Source organism: Ornithorhynchus anatinus, chromosome 2 (assembly GCF_004115215.2).
Source record: "Ornithorhynchus anatinus isolate Pmale09 chromosome 2, mOrnAna1.pri.v4, whole genome shotgun sequence".
NCBI classification, from domain to species: Eukaryota; Metazoa; Chordata; class Mammalia; order Monotremata; family Ornithorhynchidae; genus Ornithorhynchus; species Ornithorhynchus anatinus.
This window is the reverse complement of record NC_041729.1, coordinates 53,608,413-53,628,529: the sequence shown is the minus strand read 5'-3', so window position 1 is coordinate 53,628,529 and position 20,117 is coordinate 53,608,413. Positions and strand designations below refer to the sequence as shown.

Below are 20,117 nucleotides of genomic sequence, written 5' to 3'. Positions count from 1 at the left end.
GCTCACATTCTAAGTAGGAGGAAGAATAGGTATTGAATTCTCCATTTTACAGATGAGGAAACTGAGGACCAGAGAAGTGAAGTGACTTGCCTAAGGTCACAGAGCATGTAACTGACAGAGCTGGGATTTGAACCCAGTTCCTCTGCCTTTCAGGCCTGTGCTCTTCCCATTAGACCACACTGCCCGGGTGTGGTCAGGGGGAAAAGAGAACTGGTGCACATTTTCTAGATATAATGCAAAAAGTATATTACAAATTCACATATGCATAAGAATTCTGTGCTTCATATTTGAAAAAGATACCAGTGCCAGTGAACTATAATAATGGGTGCACGTGTGGCTGAGAAGGGAAATTAAGAATCCACAGTCTCTCTCATACTGAACACCCATAGAAACTGTCCTTTACGATACTGTACTTGATGTCAAGTACCAAAGTCATTTTGGGTTGTTTCATCTTACCTGATAAGACAATTCTTATCATGTAAAATAAAACAACCAAAAAGGATCTAGATTCAATTCCTCTGAAATTTGGACCCAAACCTTTAGAACATTTCTGTCCAGTCTTCTTCCCATCCTCCAAAAGCCACTGACATTAGAACCCAGGTCTTCTGACTCCCAGACCCACACTCTTTCCGCTAGGTCACACTGCTTCCCGGATACCAAGGTCACTTAAATTACATATTATAAATAATTTATTCACATTAAGGTCTGTCTCCCCCTCTAGAGGGTAAGCTCGTTATGAGCAGGGAACATGTCTGCTAATTCTGTTGTATTGTACTCTCCCAAGTGCTTAGTACAGGGCTCTATGTATAGTAAGTGCTCAATAAATACGATTGATTGATTGAATGCACCAGGAGAGAAGAGTGGTGTTAGCTTTTCTTCCTCGTACTTTAAGTTGGGAGGAGAGAGGGGAAAGATGTAGCCTGTCGCCAGCAGATCATGCTCTTGTGTTGTTTTTGCTATAGTAACACTGGTTTGTGTGCAATGTGCCTAGTGGACATAGCACGGGCCTGGGAGTCAGATGGACCTGGGTTCTAATCGCGGTCTTGCCACTTATCTGCTGTGTGAACTTGGGCAAGTCACTTAACTTCTCTGTGCCTCAGTTTCCTCATCTGTAAAATCAGACCAAGACTGTGAGCCCTATGGGAGACAGGGACTGTGTCTAACAATTATCTTGTATCTACCCCAGAGCTTGGTATAGTGCCAGACACATAGGAAGCCCTTAGCAAATACCACAAGGTTATTATCCAATTGACACTCTCGTGTGCCTGTCGGCATGCACTGTAAGATGGCTAGTAAGGAGACCAACTGCAGTCAGTGGGCATGGCATAGAAGAGCTCTGGAAGTAACTACTGCCATTCCTCACCAAACCTAGACTGTATCTCTAGACTGTAAATTCATTCTCTAGACTGTAAGCTCGTCCTCTACACTGTAAACTCATCCCTTTGACTTTAGGGTTGACTTCTAGACTGTAAACTCATTCTCTGGACTGTAAGCCCCTCCTCTAGACTGTAAACTCGTTATGGGCAGGGAATGTGTCTGCTAATTCTTTTGTACTCTCCCAAGAGCTTAGTACAGCGCTCCGCATTGAGTAAGGACTCAACAAATACCATTGATTGACTGATGTATAAGCCATTATTCAGCATGGCACTCAGGTCGGCTTCCCAGCTTCTAGCAGATTCCATAAATAATAGTAATCAATGACTAATGCAGACCTCCACAGTCCCATAATCTTTTCCCCTGTCTAAACCTGATCAGATTCATTCATTCAATCATATTTATTGAGCACTTACTGTGGGCAAAGACTAAGCGCTTGGGAGAATACAATATAACAACAGACACATTCCTGCCCACAAGAAGCTCACAGTGTAGCGGGGAAGACAGACATTAATATAAATAAATATATAAATTACAGATGCATACAGATATTATATGATATTATATCCCCCACAGACCACATTTTTACCTGGGGAAAAAAGACTCTGAAGTCTAACACCATCCCAAGAAGCATCCTTTCTCTTGAAGTCAATAGGAAGCTAGATATTACCTGCTGTCCCTCGTCTCTCTGTTTGCCTGTCTCTCACTTAATCCATTTCTGTTCATTCATAACTCTTAGTCCCCTTGCCTTTGTCTGCTAGCTTCCCTCAGCCTTTCCCCCCACCTACACACAATAATCTGTCAATTATGATTGCTTCCCCTTGGATTTGGGGTTGGGGGAGGAAAACTTCCAATGTGTCCGTCATTCTTGAGAACTAATACCTTGATGACAATCACCCTCCCCACCTTCAGAGCCTTACTAAAAGCACATTTCCTCCAAGAGACCTTCCCAAACTAATCCTCATTTCGTCTTCTCCCGCTCCCTTCTGAGTCACCTTTGTAAATGGATTTATACCCTTTATTCACCTCACCCTCAGCACCAGAGCACACCTGGACAGATCTGTAATTTCTTGATTTACATTACCGTCTACCTCCTGCTCTTGACTCTAAGCTTGCTGGAGGCAGGGAACTCTTCTACCAACTCTCCTATATTATAGTCCCCCAAGCGCTGGGCTTTACACCCAGTAAGTGCACAATAAATACTTTTGGTTGCTTGACTGATTGACAGAGACTACGTTGCCTTAGATTTAAATTCGATCTTCACAAAGGTGGCATGTCCTACATTTTGATTCCAAATAAAGTTCAGCCCATATGGAAAAATTAGTCATTGTGAGTCGTGGACCTGTTTCATTCGCTTTCTTTCCTTTCTAATATCCCATCTTTCATGTCTGAGCTTTTCCCTGATAGTCCGAAGTAGATGAGGGAGAATGCGAAAAGAGGAAGTCTCTCTTCCAGGGTCTGACCCAGATCTGAAGACATAAATCTGCTCCTATGACTTTCTAGCCAGTCCGAGAGGCTTAGGAGGCTTGGATCACTCAGATCGTATTTGATACAGCCACTAAATTAAGTGCTTTCTCCAGACTTCTGGAACTTTCACCACAACTAATATTAATTAGCTTCCATTAGCATTCCAAAAAGAACGGGCTGGAGGAAATGTTACCTAGTATTAGATCCCAAATAGAATGAATTGTCGCCATGCAATAGTGTTCCAAAGGCTTCCTACTCACTCTCTCCAATGACTGTATTTTCCAGCTGGCTCTTTTCATCCAATTATTCTTCTTGCAGTGTAGAGAAGCAGGATGGTCTAGGCGGAAATAGTGCTGGCCTGGAAGTAAGAGGACTTGGATTCTAATCTCAGCTCTGCTATTTGCCTGTTGTGACCTTGGGCAAGTCACTTAGTCTCTCCGGGCCTCATTCTCATCTGTAAAATGGGAATTCAAAACCTGTTCTTTCTATATAGACCGTGAGCCCCATTGGACACCGGGGTCGTGACCGACCTAATAATCTTAGATCTACTGCAGTGCTTAGTACGGAGCTTGGCATGTAGTAAGCACATAACAAATACCACCATTATTTTTTATTGTGCAGACAGCTGAGTTTGGAGGTGAAATCCAAATATATGGTAGAATAAGGTGACCAACCAAACCATCTAACATCAGACAGTCCTGACATTTGAGCCTCATGTGGGACAAGGATTGTGTCTAACCTGATTAGCCTTTTATCTACCCAAGAGCTTAGAACAGTGCTTGACGCATAGTAACTGCTCAACAAATGCCATCATTATTATTTTCAGCTACTCAAGACTTGATCTGTGGGAATGTTTTCACCCCTGCTTCTACATGGCTGATAAAAGAAAACGGTAACTTCCATGCTAGGGGTTCAGTGCATCCTTTCCTCCATTATTCTCCTCAACTGTCAGAACCACCTTTTCTGTCATGATTAGTGGACACCTGCTGACATTTCTAAAATATTTCCAATATGGCGGAAGTTTCCATGCTGGAAACTTTTGTGTCTTTGTTTTTTTTAACTGTATTAAGTGCTTTCTCTTTGCCAGACACTGTACTAAATGCTGTGGTAGACACAAGCTAATCAGGATGGACAATGTCCACGTCCTTCATAGGGCTCACAGTTCTTCATCCCCCATTTTACATAACTGACTTTCAGAGCAGTGAACTGCCTTGCTCAAAGTCATACAACTGACAAGTGGTGCAGGTGGGATTAGAACTTAGATACTTCTGCCTTGAGGATCAGAGGGGATGTCATTTTTTTTCTCAATCTTGGCTCAACTCTCCCATATCGCACAACTTTTTCAATGCAACGTGACATTCCTCCACAGCATTCGAAGACTGAGCAGGTAGAAATGCTCTGAGCATGGATGCATGACATCCTGCCTGGAGATGGGATGAGCTAATGGAAAGAGAGCAGACCTGGGAGTCATAAGATCTGGGGTGGAATCTCAGCTCTCCCTCTGCACTGCTGGGTGATCTTGGACAAGCTGCTTTACTTCTCTAGGCTTCAATCTCATCATATCTAAAATGGGGCTCAGGTCCACTGTGAACCCCGTGTTGGCCAAGGACAGCGTCCGATCTGATAACCCCAGCATTTACCATCAATATAGCAAGTGCTCAATACCTATCTTCATAAATAAATAAATAAATAAAGCTGTGCATTGACATTTCAAGCTTAGTGGAGCCATAGCTGTAAGTCTGAAATGGACGGGATTCCTTTGCCCCCAAATAAAATACAAAATCAGCAAATGGAAAAATCTCCCGATGTGTTTTTTCCTACTCAGCAGAACAATTACACCTGATCACCTTGGAGAAAGGTACCCGGGCTCCAAGTTTGCTAATTTCATTTCTAAAATAGCTCTAAAGGCTTACAAGTGTATGGCAAGGATAATTAAAGCTAATGAAGTGAATTTAGTGAAAACATTAGTGCCTGTGCAAGGAAAATCTTACCGTGATTGCAAATGCAACAGTTCCTCTGAATGTAATTATCCAAAGACCTTTTCTTCATTTGTGTGCCTGAAAATAAAGGGTTCTGTTTTATAAGCGGTAAATATTTTTGAGAAGTAGTGCACATGTACTTTAGGATTTTGAATTATTTTAAGAGCTCTAAATGTTTGAGTGTGAGCTACTTCTCACACTATTCAATTATTCAAGATAATTTAATTATTGGATCATTCATTTTCATCATAATAAAGAGCATTATTGAGCATGTCACTATAATTAGGCATCTGGAGAACATACAAAAGAACAAAAGGCACAGTTCCTCAAAGAGCTTACAGTCCAATGGAGGAGACAAGTACAAATTTCCAAATATTCAAAAAGTGAGTAAAAGCATGAACACAAATAAATTAAAACATGCATGGGAGCAATTAAATAAATCAATCGATTACAGATAAGAAGCCAGATACTCACAAGAGTGTTAAGGTAACTGATGGGATGGGAGGCTTCTGGCAGTGGGGGGATTAACACTTCTATATTGACTAAGCACTTGGGTACTTTCCTCTAGACTGTAAGCTCCTTGTGGGCAGGAAACGTGTCTACCAGCTCCACCAATACCACCACCATATGGTATTTGTTCAGCACTTGCTTTGTGTCAGGCACTGTTCTAAGCACTGGGGTAGATACAAGGTAATCAAATTGGACCCGATCCCTGCCCCATATGAGGCTCAGAGTCTTAATCCTCATTTTACAGATGAGGTAACTGAGGGCACAGAGTAGTTAAGTGACTGGCCCAAGGTCACATAGAAAACAAGCAGTGGACTGGAACCTAGCTCCTTCTGACTCTCAGGCCCCTGCTCTATTCACTAGACTACACTGCTCTGTTATATTGTTCTTTCCAAGCAGTTAGTACAGTTCGGTACAGTAAAGAAAGCATTCAATAAACTCGACTGATTCACTCCCTCGTTTCCTCTAGGCAACACACACATACAAGGAAAATAACAAAACCTGAAAAACAACATAAAACAGTATAAAAAGATGCAGTTAGATGAATATGATGGGAGTTACAGTTTAATGCTCCTCACCAGTTTGTTCAAAACGCAACAATTACAACAACCGTCATCACAAGGACCCCAATCAATCAATCAATCAGCTGTATTTATCGAGCACTTACTGTGTGCAGAGCACACTACTAAGCACTTGGGTGAGTACAATATAACAGAATTGGTAGACACATTCCTCAAGAAACTCCAGTGGCTGTCCATCCACCTCAGAGGCAAACAGAAACTCTTCATCATCAACTTCAGAGCACTCAATCACCTTGTACCCTCTTATCTCCCCTCACTACTCTTTTATTCAATAGTATTTATTGAGCACTTACTATGTGCAGAGCACTGTACTAAGCACTTGGTATGTACAATTCGGCAACAGAGAGAGACAATCCCTGCCCGTTGATGGGCTTACAGTCTCAACCTAGCCCACACATTTCACGCCTTTAATGCTAACCTTCTCAGTACTTCGCAGTCATCTCTCTCGCCGACTCTTTGCTCGCACCCTGCCTCTGGCCTGGAACACCCTCCCTCCTCGTACCTGGTAATTACTCCCTGATCCCTGCTTCAAAATTTTACTGAAGGTACAACTCCTCCAAGAGGCCGTCCCTAAGTCCGCCTTTCCTCTTCTCCCACTTCTCTCTGCATCACCCTGACTTGTTCCCTTTATTCACCCCGCCTCCCAGCCCCACAGCACTTAGACCTTAAAATAAATTAATAAAGTACAGATTTTTGTATGTCTCCCTGCTGGATTATAACCTTATTGCGGGCAGTGAATGTGTCCTTTCTACTGTTATGCTGGATTATATTGGATTCTAAACCCAGCTCCGCCACTTGTCTGTTGTGTGACCTTGGGCTAGTCACTTAACTTCTCTTTGCCTCAGTTACCTCATCTCTAAAATGGGGATTAAGACTTTGAGTCCAATGTGGGCCAGGTCCAGTGTCCAACTCTATTACCTTGAATCTACCCTAGTGCTTAGTAAAGTGCCTGGCACACAGTAGCACTTAAATATCATTTAAAAAGAGATTGTCTCTGCCTCCAACAATATTCTCAGCCCCTCTCTTCCAAGGCTAGGTAAAGTAACTGATAACTACTGCCTGCCCTCCATGTTATCATGGGCCCCAGCCCCAAATATGCTTTGTGCGTGCCAAGCTGCAGCTGAGTGCCCTCAGTGTCACCCTTGAACAAACCGCCACATTGCCAACCTGGGAATCCACACCACCTCTTCCCTTCCGTACCTTCAAGAAGACTCCATCCCAGTCTGCCTTCCACCATCCCAGCAGGAAAGAGAAAAGCACCTACAGCATGAGGCTTCCACTAAAACTCAGGAAGAGTGGTGTCTGTTGAAGCAATCACTGTAGCTATGACCGCGCTTTGGACCCCAAGTCACGAGGATCCTGAAATTCTGCTTCTCCAGCCACATCATCTTATTGATCTGGGGTTTTGTTATATTTGTCCTTCTCTTTTATAGTATTTCAGCATTCTATTGCTTCCTCACCCATTATGCATTTGTCACCAGTCTCCTCTCCTCCCTCTTATTCTTAAATTCCATTCCCACCTCTCTATACCTTCTGCATTTTATATAATGCTCTGTGCACTCTAAGCGATCAATGCCTACTATTACTACTCCTGAAGGTAGAGTCAAAGGAGAAAAAGGAGAATGAGGGGTTGAAAATTTCAGAAAGAGAGGGAAACTAAAAGAGCATAGTGGCAGAGGTAGACAGCAGCGAGAAATGAGCTTGGGAATGGGGGAAGAGAGTATCAGAAGAAGCTGAAAGGTAGTGAAAATTGGAAGATTATGAAGGACTGGGGAAGAAATCCTGGATGAGGAGACACTGTAGTGGGGTGGGGGGGTGTTGGTGTGTCTTGGCATAGCTGAGGGTGACGGGTGATCCAGGAAGCCATGAATGAGCAATAGGCAGAGTTGAGATGAGATAGGAGGTTTGCTCGGGAGGAAAGAAGAGCACCAGCTGTGATGAAGTGGGAGAAGAGGACAGAATGGCAAGAGGAAATCAGAATATGTGACCCGGATGATTAACGCAAGAGACTTCCTTGATCTGGTGGGCTCCCCTTAGTTTCCCTGGGAAGAAATGGAGTTAGTTCTGACTTCCAAGTTCTAAATTCTGTTTTTCAGGTGTTCTAAATTCCATTCTTCAAGAATGCTTATTTCTTCCCCTTCCAGGGTCAGTCTGCAGCATGGAAGAGGACTTGCCCTTGATTCCACTGCAGTATCAAAGATGTGTAAGTTTGTTTAATTATGTATTTTATTTTATGATATTTGTTAAGCACTTACAATGTGTCAGTGTTCTAAGCACTGCAGTAGGTACAAGTTGATTAGGTTGGACACGGTCCCTGTCCCGCATGCGGTTCACAGTCTCTTCTACCCGCTCCTTCGCTTGCTGATATGCTGCAGTATCAGAGGGTATGCAGGTCAGATTTTTGTGTGTGTGGTATTTAAAATCTAAAATCTTCATTTTAGAGTTGAGGTAACTGAGGTACAGAGAAGTTGAGTGACTTGCGCAAAATCACACAGCAAGAAATTGGTAGAGCCGGGATTAGAACCCAGGTCTTCCAATTTCTAGGCCTGTGTTCTTTCCACTAAACCACATTGCAGGTCAGTTATTTGGATACCCAGAGAAGATGAGGGTGATCAGAGGCATTTTTTGAGCATTTATTCTGTGCAGAGCATTGTACTAAGTGCTAGGGGGTGTACAACAGAATTGGTCGACACACTCCATACCCACAATGAGTTTACTATCTAGAGGGGAAAACAGACATTAATATGAATAAATTACAAATATGTACCTAAGCATGGCAGGGTTGAGGGTTGGACAAATACCCTAAAGGGTATAAATCCAAATGCTTAGATGATGTAGAATGGAGAGGGAGATGGGGAAAAGAGGACTTTATAGGGGAAGCCCTCTTGGGGGAGACGTGATCTTAAATGAGGCTCTGAAGCTGTGTAGTGTGGTTTTCTGGTGTATATGGAGGAGAAGGGAGTTCTAGGCCAGAGGGAGGATAAGGGAAAAGGGTTGGCGAGCGAGACAAGATGGGCGAGGGACGGGTGGCAGAAATAGAATCCTCTGCGGTGAAGATTGCAGGGTAGGTATGTTCTGGGTTGCTTAGGAGATGAGACTGGGGTTCAGTGCTAATGGGGTGAATGCTGCATGCTATTTTCTGCCACAGAAACCCATGGGGTGTCACAGAAATGATAAATAGTCCCATCTTGAGAAGGAAAGAAATTAACAATAGCTGGCGCTAAGCATGAGCTCTCAGGAAGGAGCCAAGTGTTCCATAATGATTTCTCAGAGTTTCCATTTCTACTCAACATATAAATTCTGTTGCCATTGGAATTCAATAAGAATTAATTAGGAAACTTCACAAACAGTCAAAACTCATGAGTGTATCCCTTCCAAACAGATTCGTTTCCCCAAACAAATGTCAAGTGTGCTAGTCAGGCACACAAGGGGAGGGAGGATGTGGGAGAGTAGACACAAAGCTTTGGTCCTATTCTTTGAAGTCACAAATCTAGTCAAAGGACATGACCTTGGGGGGCTCTCCCATTGTAGTGCTACTACAAAACAACAGCCTCTTCTACCCGCTCCATCGCTTGCTGGTATGCTGCAGTATCAGAGGGTAGGCAGTTCAGATTTTTGTATGTGTGGTATTTGTTAAGTGTTTACTATGTGCCACGCACTGCACTAAGCACTGGGGTACATACAAGCTAATCAGATTGGACACAGTCCCTGCCCCCCATAGGGCTCCAAGTCTTAATCCCCATTTTGCATGAGGTAAATGAGGCCCGGAGAAGTGAAGTGACTTTCTCGAGGTCCCACAGTGGCTAAGTTGTGGACCCAGGAATAGAACCCAGGTCCTTCTGAATCCCAGGCCTGTGCTCTATCCATTAGGCTACACTGCTTCTCAGGTCAGTTATTTGGATACCCAGAGATGATGGGGGTGAGCAATCAATCTATCAATCCATCAATGTTACAATGCCTTGTACAGCGCTCTGCACACCGTCACACTGCGATCACAGGATGATGGATTCAGGGGGGTCCGATATAGAGTCAATGACACTTAAGTGGGTCCCCAGTGATGGCCTGGACCAATCACATGCTCTCTTCCAGATGCCATTCAGAGGGAAAGAGCTGGGTGGAAGGCTGTGGCTCCCTTTTTTATGGTATTTGTTAAGCACTTACTAGGGTGTCAGATACTGTTCTAAACACTGGGAAGATACAAATTAAACAAGTCGGACACAATCCCTGCCCCATATGGGGTTCACCGACTAAGTAGGAGGGAGAATAGGTATTTAATATCCATTTTACAGTTGAGGAAACTGAAGCACAGGGAAGTAAAGTGACTTGCCCAAGGTCACACAGAAAGAAATTGGCAGAGGTGGGATTGGAACCCAGGTCCTCTGACTCCCAGATCCATGCTCTATCAAGTAGGCCATGGTCTTCTCAATATTTCAATACCATTCAGACATCCATGGCACCTCCGATTTCTACAGATCTTAGGGTCCCTCCATTCTGATCCATCAGTGGGGCAGAGATGAGAGTCAGAAGTGGACCTGTTTCTGGTTCCTCTTTCTGCTTGCCCCTGCTCCCCTCTGGGACCATACAGTGCTCTGAAAACGTCAAGGAAGTGCTCAAATGCCCTTCAGTGGAGGCAGACTCTATTCCGAGTAGAACCTCAATCAAACCATCATCATATTTAGTGGAAAGAGAACGAGCCTGGAAGTCAGAGGGCCTGGGTTCTAATCCCTGTTCTGCCACATTTTCTGTGACCTTGGGGAATCAATTATTATTAAGGCAACATATAGCTTGATACGATTTGGCTTATTAGGGGATATTAGGTGGTTGGGTTTGGCAGCAGCACTGTTCAGTGATATTTCTGTTAGACTCTTGTTTTTGCATTTTCAGTGTGAAGATCATAGGCTGGGATCAGAAACCAGGCCTGATCTCTCGTCACTAGACCACTCTGCTTCTCTACTAGGATCACGCTGGACATTTCCTCTCAAAGACATCTGCAACCCAGCTTCCTTACCTGCCAAGCCATCTTCTGCAACAACACTTCACATACCAGATAGAACATGAATTTGAAGCGTTGATACTGGTGGGGTTTTTTGCCTCAATTTTTCTTGCGGTATATTTAGCAGTTGTGTGGGCACTCCACCGATGTTGAATTCAACTTATTACTTTAATTTGTGTTTTGATAAGATGGTTTCTTTATCGAGGGTGAAGAACTGTGGAGGAAAAGGAGCTGAAATATTTATTCTGTTCCATACATAGCTTCGTGCAGGTGGCTAACATTTGCTCCATATAAAAAGGCGCCCTGAAATCTGCCTCCTGCCAAGGTAGAAAGTCATGCCTCCAGCTGTCTCTGAGAGATAATGAAGAATTTGGATCTCACCTCAACCCTTCAGATTTGAGAGAGAGGGCCAGGACATGAGGTGTCAATTAATGGGTTTTATTGATAATTATGGTATTTGCTAAGTGCTTACTAGGTGCCAACCACTATAGTAAGTACTGGGGTTGGTACAAGATAATCAGGTCCAACACGGAGTTAATATTCTAAGGAAGGAGAACAGGTACTGAATCTCCATTTTGCAGAAGAGGAAACTGAGGCACAGAGATGTTAAGTGTTTTGCCCAAGGCCACACAGCAGACTAATGGTGGACTGGAATTAGAACCCAGGTCCTCTGATTCCCTAGCTCATGTTCTATCTACTAGGCCATGCAGCTTCATTGTACTGAGCACCTATTGTGTGCTGAACAATATTTTAAGCACTTCGGAAAGGAAAAGGGGGAAAACCATGCCAACAACTATTTATGTGAATCCAGGAGCTGCAGGAATTGGAAAGATAGACCCGGAGTGTAGCCCTTTATTTCCAGTGGCTTATAGATCCTTACTTGCCCTTTGCCTGATTTCATTCAGACCAGAGGCTTCTGGGCTGAGTTGCTAAAAGGCATCAAAAGTGGTTAAGCAAAAAAATGGGAGGTGATAATGGAACTACAAAATACATCCCCTGAGAACTGAATTGATGTTAAGTTCACCTGGTGCTGTAAATCCTGTCTGTGATGATGAAATCAGTTGGTCTCCATTTAATAGTGATTGTAGCCTTCACTGGGATTCTGGGAACTCTGTGGGATACCACAACCTCATTTCCAGATTTTAATTTTTTTTTTTGGCATGGCATTTGTTAAGCACTTACTAAGTTCTCAGCTATACTAAGCACTGGTGTAGATACAAGCTAATCAGGTTGGTTGCAGGCCCTGTCCCACATGGGGCTCACAGTCTTAATCCCCATTTTACAGATGAGGTAACTGAGGTACAGATAAATTGTCAGTCAATCACAGTTATTGAACACTGTGTGCAGAACACTGTTCTAAGCTTTTGGGAGCGTACAAAATAACAATAAATGGACACATTCCCTGCCCACAACTAGCTTACAATCTAGAATGTAAGTCTAGACTTGCCCAAGGTTTTACAGGAGTCAGGATTAGAATCCAGGTCTTTTTGAGTCCCGGTACAGGACTTTTTTCATCTTGTGGACCTTCAGTTGGGTATGGAGCTTGATGCCACTAATCCCCACTGCTGCTTCTCCAACCATTCCCACCTCAGTGCTCCCACAAACATGCCTTTTGGACTTTCAACCATTTTCTGATACACCTATGGGCTTGTACACTCATTTTGGGCAGGGAACATGACTGCTAATTCAGTTGTATTGTCCTCTCCCAAGCTCTTAGTACAGTGCTCTGCATATTGGGAGGGCGCAATAAATACTATTCATTGATTGATCGTACTGGAGGTGGAACAATCAGTGGTATTTACTGAGTCCTTATTACATGCAGAGCACTGTTATAACACTTAGGAGAGCACAATGCAACAGAGATGTCCAGTCCCCACTCTATTATTATTATTACAGCATTTGTTAATCGCTTACTATGTGCCAGGCACTCTAAGCACCGGGGTGGTTAAAAGCAAATCCGGATGGAGATGCCCCCCTGCCCCCCATGGAGTTCACGGTCTCAATCCCCATTTTACATATGGGGTCACTGAAGCACAGAGAAGTGAAGTGACTTGCCCAAAGGTCACACAGCAGACAAGTGGCAGAGCCGGGATTAGAACCCATGACCTTCTGACTCCCAGGCCCATGCTCTATCCACTGAGCCAGCCCCTGGCAACTCTGGTCACTTCTCCAGGAAGGGGGCAAGCCAGGGTCTTTCCGAGTCAACACATGAATGCATCTGCAGGTGGCTTGGATATGTGCAGTGATGAGATAGAGCTCATTAATTTAGGAATATAAAGGAATATTGAGCACTCCCCAGACTTAATAAAGACCATACACACGAATCTTTCTAAGTAGGGAACACCCAACTTCCCAGATCCAGGTATCTTCAATATGGCTTAAGCTATTTGATTTCATTCTTACAAAAGCTGGAGAGAAGCAGCACAGTGAAAAAAATCGACAGGGATACCATACCTATTTTGTTAATACCAATACCTGCTGCTAATACCTATTTGGAAACTGCCCATGGATATTTGTCCAATCAGCACGTATTTTTTGTGATGAATATATTACAGTGGTCAACTCTACAGAGTTTACTGCAGTGCTAGTGCTTAGTACAGTGCCTGACACACATTAAGCATTTAAATACCATAACCGTCATTATTATCACAGAGGATGCTAAAATCATGTAAATTCATTATCCACCTCCCTTTTCACCCAACATGGCACCTTCTTTACCTAAGACTGTAGTTTTTAATTGAGGGAAGTTATGTAAAGGTGACTTTTCTTCATTCCCATCCCAGGCCATTCTCAGACTCTGACAGGATTAGCTCCTGAAAATTTCATCTTGAATCAAAACATACACTGGAACCAATTTTCTCAAAAGGACAGCATTATAAGTAGGGAATCGGTGGCCTGAACCAAGACTTGATATGGGTGTTTGCCCAAACTATGTTGAATTAATGCCCAATCAATTGAGCGAAATAATTGAGGTTTCACGATACAGCAGCTGACTTTTACTTCATCTGAAGCAAAAGACATGTTGATCCCTGCTCTCTCTCAACTTTCTCCCAACTCTCTCCTTTCCCACCCACCACAGATGTTGAGCTTGTTCCTTAATTTCCCATGGTCCTTATCCCCTTCTGCCCCACTTCACTTCATTCCTCTGAATCTGCCTCCCCAATCTTCATTGTCCCCAACTGGAGTCACCTCCCTCCCCTGACTGTACCCCTTTTTGAACTTTTTTTTAATTTATCTCATGGCTATACCAACCCTCTTCCCGGGGTATCCCCTTCCTTCCCAGCCTGGCACAACTGTTAGAGCATAACTTGATTCCCCAGGGCAGGTAGGAAAATCTGGGAAGGTCCAGCTCATCAGCAACCACTGTGAGGGTTATGGACCTGCAAACAGGAAAGGTGAGGAGGGGGAGATGGTGGGCCCCGTCAGCCTGATCACCCCAAAGCTATGACAGTCCTGGTGGGGGCAGGTTGTCCTAGTCATGAAACAAGAACATAACTGAATCGTAAAAATGGAATTAAAAAAGCAGTTCTAGGCAAGAAAGGACAGAGAAGCCATGAGGGAGCGGGGCTATGGGAATGGGTTAAGTGGATATTGGGGTTTTGAGGAGCACAGGGTCCAGGAGAAAACAAGGAAACAAGGGAAGGAGATACTTAAAGAGGTGCAGCAGGGAAGATTTGCCCAAGGTCACACAATAGACAAGTCGCATGACCTCCTGTCTCCCAGACCTATGCTCTATACATTACGCCACACTGCTTTCCCACTGCCTACCTCTAGTGACATCCTCTTCTTCAGGTGGCAGACAAAGGTAGTGTCATGAGGCTTGTGTGGTCAAGTCGAAAGGGTTGTCTCGTAAAGCCAAAGCAGGGTATAAATTTAGAAACATCTTAAGAGTTGCCATCACAGCTGGAAGTTGGAGTGGAGCGTTGCTTGTAGTATTCAAACACGCATGCATATTTGGTGAGAAAGTTCCTGGAGGTTCTCGTCAAATGCTCTCCCGACCCTGGTCAGAATCCCAGATTTACCAGTGATAACCCCGTTGTCCTTGGCATTGAGCCAGAGAATTCCCTCATTTCCAGGTTTACACTCTTTCCATTAGGCCACGCTAATTCTCGACTGCTGTTTTTTTACATAGCTTGGTTGGTAGGAGGCAACTAGTTTGAGAGGGTACAATTTATTCCTCTTTATGATCCTTTCCTAGAGGTCTGGGTTTCAGTACTGTTAACGTGGGGATTTGGGGTGAGCATGTGGACGTATCTGTCAATCCATGGAAGAGTGATCAATTCTAGATTCCTAAAGGAAGGGAACTGCTTCCCGCAAAGTTCTGATCACTTTTTTTTTTTTTTAAAAGGCATTTGTTTAGCACTTACCATGTGCCAGGCAGTCTACTCAGTGCTGTTCCGTTTCCCCTTCTCCCTCTCCCTTCTGCGTCACCTATGCACTTGGATCTGTATCCTTCAAGCACTGGATATTCACCCCACACTCAGTCTCACAGCACTAATGGACAAACCTGTAATATATTTTAATGTTTGCCTTCCCCTGTAGAATGTAAACTCTTTCTGGGCAAGAAATGTGTCTACCTTCTCTATTGTCTCACACTCTCTCAAATGCTTAGTACAATGGTCTGCACACAGGAAGCACTCAATGAATACCACTGTTTGACTGACTTATTCATCTTTCTGAATGTTCTAATGAAGTGCCCCGTCCTCACCTCTTTCTCCTTACACACGTACACAAAACACACATACACGCACACCTGTGAGAAGCAAAGTGATCTAGTGGATAGAGCATGGTCCTGGGAGGCAGTAGGACCTGGGTTCTAATCCCCACTCCACCACATGTCTGCTGTGACTTCAGGCAAGTCATTTAACTTTTCTGTGCCTCAGTTATCTCATCTGTAAAATGGGAATTAACACTGAGCCCAATGAGGGAAAAGGATGGTGACCAACCCAATTACCTTGTAACTACCTTAGTGCTTAGTAGTCCCTAGCATATAGTAAGCATTTAACAAATACTTCAATTATCACAATTATTGCCTCTAGCTTTACACCTAAGTCTAGAAAGAGGCTTTGTCATATTTCTTTATGCAACAGGGTTCTCAACTATTTCTCCTTCCTGTTCTTTGCTTTTCAGTACTGCTTGTAGCTTAGCTGAAATTAGCATGACTTGTCCTGACATGATCCCACTACTAACTTGCTAGGAAAATTGAAGTCGGGGGGAGCCATAGAATTATATAAGTTCCAAGCATCACTCTAAGCATTTCCACTGGGAAGCCCAAAAATGGTTCTCATTCCAGCCTCATTTGTAAAGTATAAGCTCCCAGTGATTAGCCCTTGTAACCGTTTTTGCTCCTCTGCGACAGGACCGTCAAAAGCAGAGCCCGTGAGTCAGCCTGAGTCTTCGGAGCCACTCAATCTGGTCCCTGTACATCCACAGAACATTTGAATCTGTTTCTGAGCTGTCGATCAAACACCCAGGCACCTTGCAGGCTGGGCTGTCTCTACCTCCCACTTTGCTGAATCAACGGTCATCCTACCAGTAGGTGAGGGTCACCCACGCCGGCAGAAGACAACGCTGTCTCTAGGTGGCAACAGAACATTCAAAAAAGCCTGAAACTTTGAGGAAGCAGCATGGTCTAGTGGAAAGACCACTCACCTGGGAGTAGGAGGACTTGGGTTCTAATCCCAGCTCTGTCTCTTGTATGCTGTGTGACTTTGGGCAAGTCACTTAGCTTCTCAGTGCTTCAGTTTCCTTCTCTCGAAAATGGGGATTAAATCCTACTTCCTCCGAGTTACAGTGTGAACCTCATGTGGGGACAGGCACTATGTCTAACTGATGATTTATCCTAGAGCTTAGTACAGAGGTGGGCACACAGTAAGTGCTTAATGACTGATTGAGGAAATGGAATGTGAGGGATGGAGGCTAGGAGGAAGGGACTGGGGAAAGATGAGTGAGCTCCCTCTTTCTTCATTCCCCTGAATCTACCTGGGACTGGGAAAGGAGCCTAGGCAGTGGATAGGTTAGCTGCACCACCCATAGGTGAAGGTGGAATTAAAAATGGAAACTCTAAGAATCCCTCCCTATCTAGACTGTATGCTGGTTGTGGGCAGGGAATGTATCTATTTATTGTTGTACTCTCCTACGCATTTAGTACAGTGCTCTGCAGGTAATAAGTGCTCAGTAAATACAATTGATTGGCTAACTTTTCTTGTTACACTTTCCACAGCCAGAAAAGGCCAGAACAGTGTGTTCCTCCCTCACATCCACCTCATCTCTGCAGAAGCAGCACTTCTTAGTGGACAGAGCACAGGCCTGGGAATCAGAAAGACCTGGGTTTTAATCCCAGCTCCACCGCATAAAAATAATGGTAATTGTTAAGCACTTACTATGTGCCAAGCACTGTTCCAAACACACATCTGCTGCGTGACCTTGGGCCCGTCATTTACCTTCTCGGTGCCTCCGTTACCTCATCTGTAAAATGGGGTTTAAGAGTGTGGGGCAGGCTCAAGAGAGCTTTGAAAATAAATAGAGTGCAATCTGGTGAAAGCTCAGATTTGGAACTATTTTTAATTGAAATTTTACCACGAACTATTATCTATGTATATTAGTGTATAATAATAATGCTCAAGTCCTTGCTACGGGTCCAGCATCGGACTATGTGCTGGGATAGTGCTAAGTGTGGGTCAGACACTGTGTCCAACCTGATTAACTTGTATCTAGTCCAGCACTTAGAACAGTACCTGGCACAAAGTAAGTGCTCAACGAGTACCATAATTATCATTATTATTACTGAAGAGCAGCTTGAGGATGCTCAGGGTTTAAGAGAGCTCCTCACTCCTCCCCTATTTACCCCTCCCATCACATCCGTGACACATCTTCAGTGAGTCCTTTAGTCCCCAGGATTCTATGATCTAGGGGAGGAGCTGCAGAAGGGGCTGTCCCATGATGTGCACTAAATACAGTTTGTAGGACACCTTTCCCTCCACATCAATCGTGGGCAGAGCTGGTGATCATCACAGAGTAGCTTGAGGCCCCAGTGCAGTGCACAACTGAAAAGGATGGGAACCAACCTGCGTGTGTTTATGGGGCATCTATTGTGTTCAGAGGACTGTACTAAGAACTTGGGAGCATACGATTCTATTAGCATTAAGGTGAAATAAAAACTTCCAATGTGAAGCAACAACTCCTAACCATTGGCTGAGAAAGAAGAGGAAAAGGAGGAAGATGGAGAGGAGAAAGCGGGGAGGAAAAGGAGGAAGAGCAAAGGGAAGAGGAAAATAAAGAGGACAAGAAAAACAACGATAAGGAGAAAGAGGAGAGAGGACGATGAAGAAAAGGAGGAGGAAAGGTGGAGCAGACAAATGAGAAGGAAGAGGATGAGGATGAGGAGAATGAGAGGAAGAAAAAGAGGAGAAGAAAAATGAAGAAGAGAAGGAGGTGGAGAAGGGGGAGGGGGGAAGATGAGTGGAGAAGGGGGGGGAAAGATGAGTCCCTCAGGAGCAGGGTAAGATTTTTTTTTTCCTTTAGAAGATGATGAACAACAGCAGAGGGAAGTTTGCTGATTCATCACAGATGATCTACCAGTCTCGAGCCTACCTAATCCTCCTGAATTGGCGGTTCTCAGTAATCAAGCAGTCATGCTGCTTTTGAGGATTTTTTTTTTTTTGTAACTGACACTAGGGTGATTCCAACTAAAATGACTGGGCTAGCATTAACTCCTTCAATGGCACTTGCCGATGTCACTCTAAGAAGAAAGTGGTTGATGGTGCATAATGACTGAACGCTAGTGTCCACTGTCATATGGATGGAGACTGGAAGGGGGTGTCACCCCCAAGGGAGAAGAGGATAAATACTGCAGCATTAATGATGGTGTGAACTGGAGAAATGTATCAGTCAAAGCCAACTGCTCAGTCAGGTCTTCCCATAATCTTCAAGGTCAAAACTACTGTTCGAAGGAGGAGGATAAGAAGTTCCCTGAGGATCTCCGGAAGACACAACAAGGGGAGAAGAGTGGCCAGATGCTTGGAATTCTTGTTTCCCACTAAGCCCCTGCCTAATCCCACTTCTTCCAAGGAGTCTTCCCTTACCATTCAGCAGCTCCTGATAATTGTAATAGTATTTAAACACTTACTTCATACATAACATTGTACTGAGTGCTGGGAGAGTATACTCAGGTGGGAATTAGACATGGTCCCTGTCCTTGGATGGGGGTCACATCAGCCACTAGGAGCATTTTTTTGATTTTATGGGATTTGTTAAGTTCTTACAATGTGCCAGTTACCCTTCTAAGCACTGAGGTAGATACTTGATTCATTTATTCACTAATTCATTCATTCAATTGTATTTGAGCACTTACCGGGTGCAAAGCACTGTATTAAGTGCTTAGGAGAGTACACTGCAACGGACACATTCCCTGCCCAAGAAAGGCTCACAGTCTAGAGGAGGAGAAAGACATTAATATACATGAATAAATTACTGATATACATACTAATCAGGTGGTACACAGTCCCTCTCCCACATAGTGCTCAGAGGCTTAATCCCCATTTTTCAGATGAGGAAATTTAAGCACAGAGAAGTTAAGTGACTTTCCCAAGGTCACACAGCAGGCAAGTGGTAGGGCTGGGATTAGAATCCAGATCCTCTGATTCCGAGAGGATTTATGAATGTAATTATTTATACCCATCCTCTGCACTGCTACTACTGAGCTTGTTCTGAGCAGGGACTGTGCCCACCAATTTTGTTGCAGTGTAATCTCACAAGAACTTGGTACAAAACTCTGCACATAGTAAGCACTCAAATACCATTGACTGATTATTACTACGACTACCACTGCTAAACCAAATAATAATAATAATGTTGGTATTTGTTAAGCGCTTACTATGTGCCGAGCACTGTTCTAAGCGCTGGGGTAGAAACAGGGGAATCAGGGTGTCCCACGTGGGGCTCCCAGTCTTAATCCCCATTTTACAGATGAGGTAACTGAGGCACCGAGAAGTGAAGTGACTTGACCAAAGTCACATAGCTGACAAGTGATCGAGTCAGGATTCAAACCCATGACCTCTGACTCCAAAACCTGGGCTCTTTCCACTGAGCCACGCTGCTTCTCATACTACTAATAACTACTAATTACTAACTACTAATACTAACCTCTTTGTGTAATACTCTCCAGCTCAAAGATGGACAGAAAAAGAGGGAGAAAGGTGAAGGCTCAGAAGCACA

General features: G+C 43.9%; 1 long non-coding RNA gene across 1 annotated transcript in view; it reads left to right on the top strand.

Moving 5' to 3' along the window:
• LOC120638219 overlaps positions 1–16,543 on the top strand; it is a 68,063-nt gene extending 51,520 nt beyond the window's left edge. Inside the window, exons 4-6 of the long non-coding RNA XR_005659762.1 lie at positions 8,053–8,111; positions 10,793–10,985; positions 16,261–16,543. This is a non-coding gene — a long non-coding RNA (uncharacterized LOC120638219). The remainder of the gene's footprint in view (positions 1–8,052; positions 8,112–10,792; positions 10,986–16,260) is intronic.
• The last annotated feature ends 3,574 nt before the right edge of the window (positions 16,544–20,117 follow it).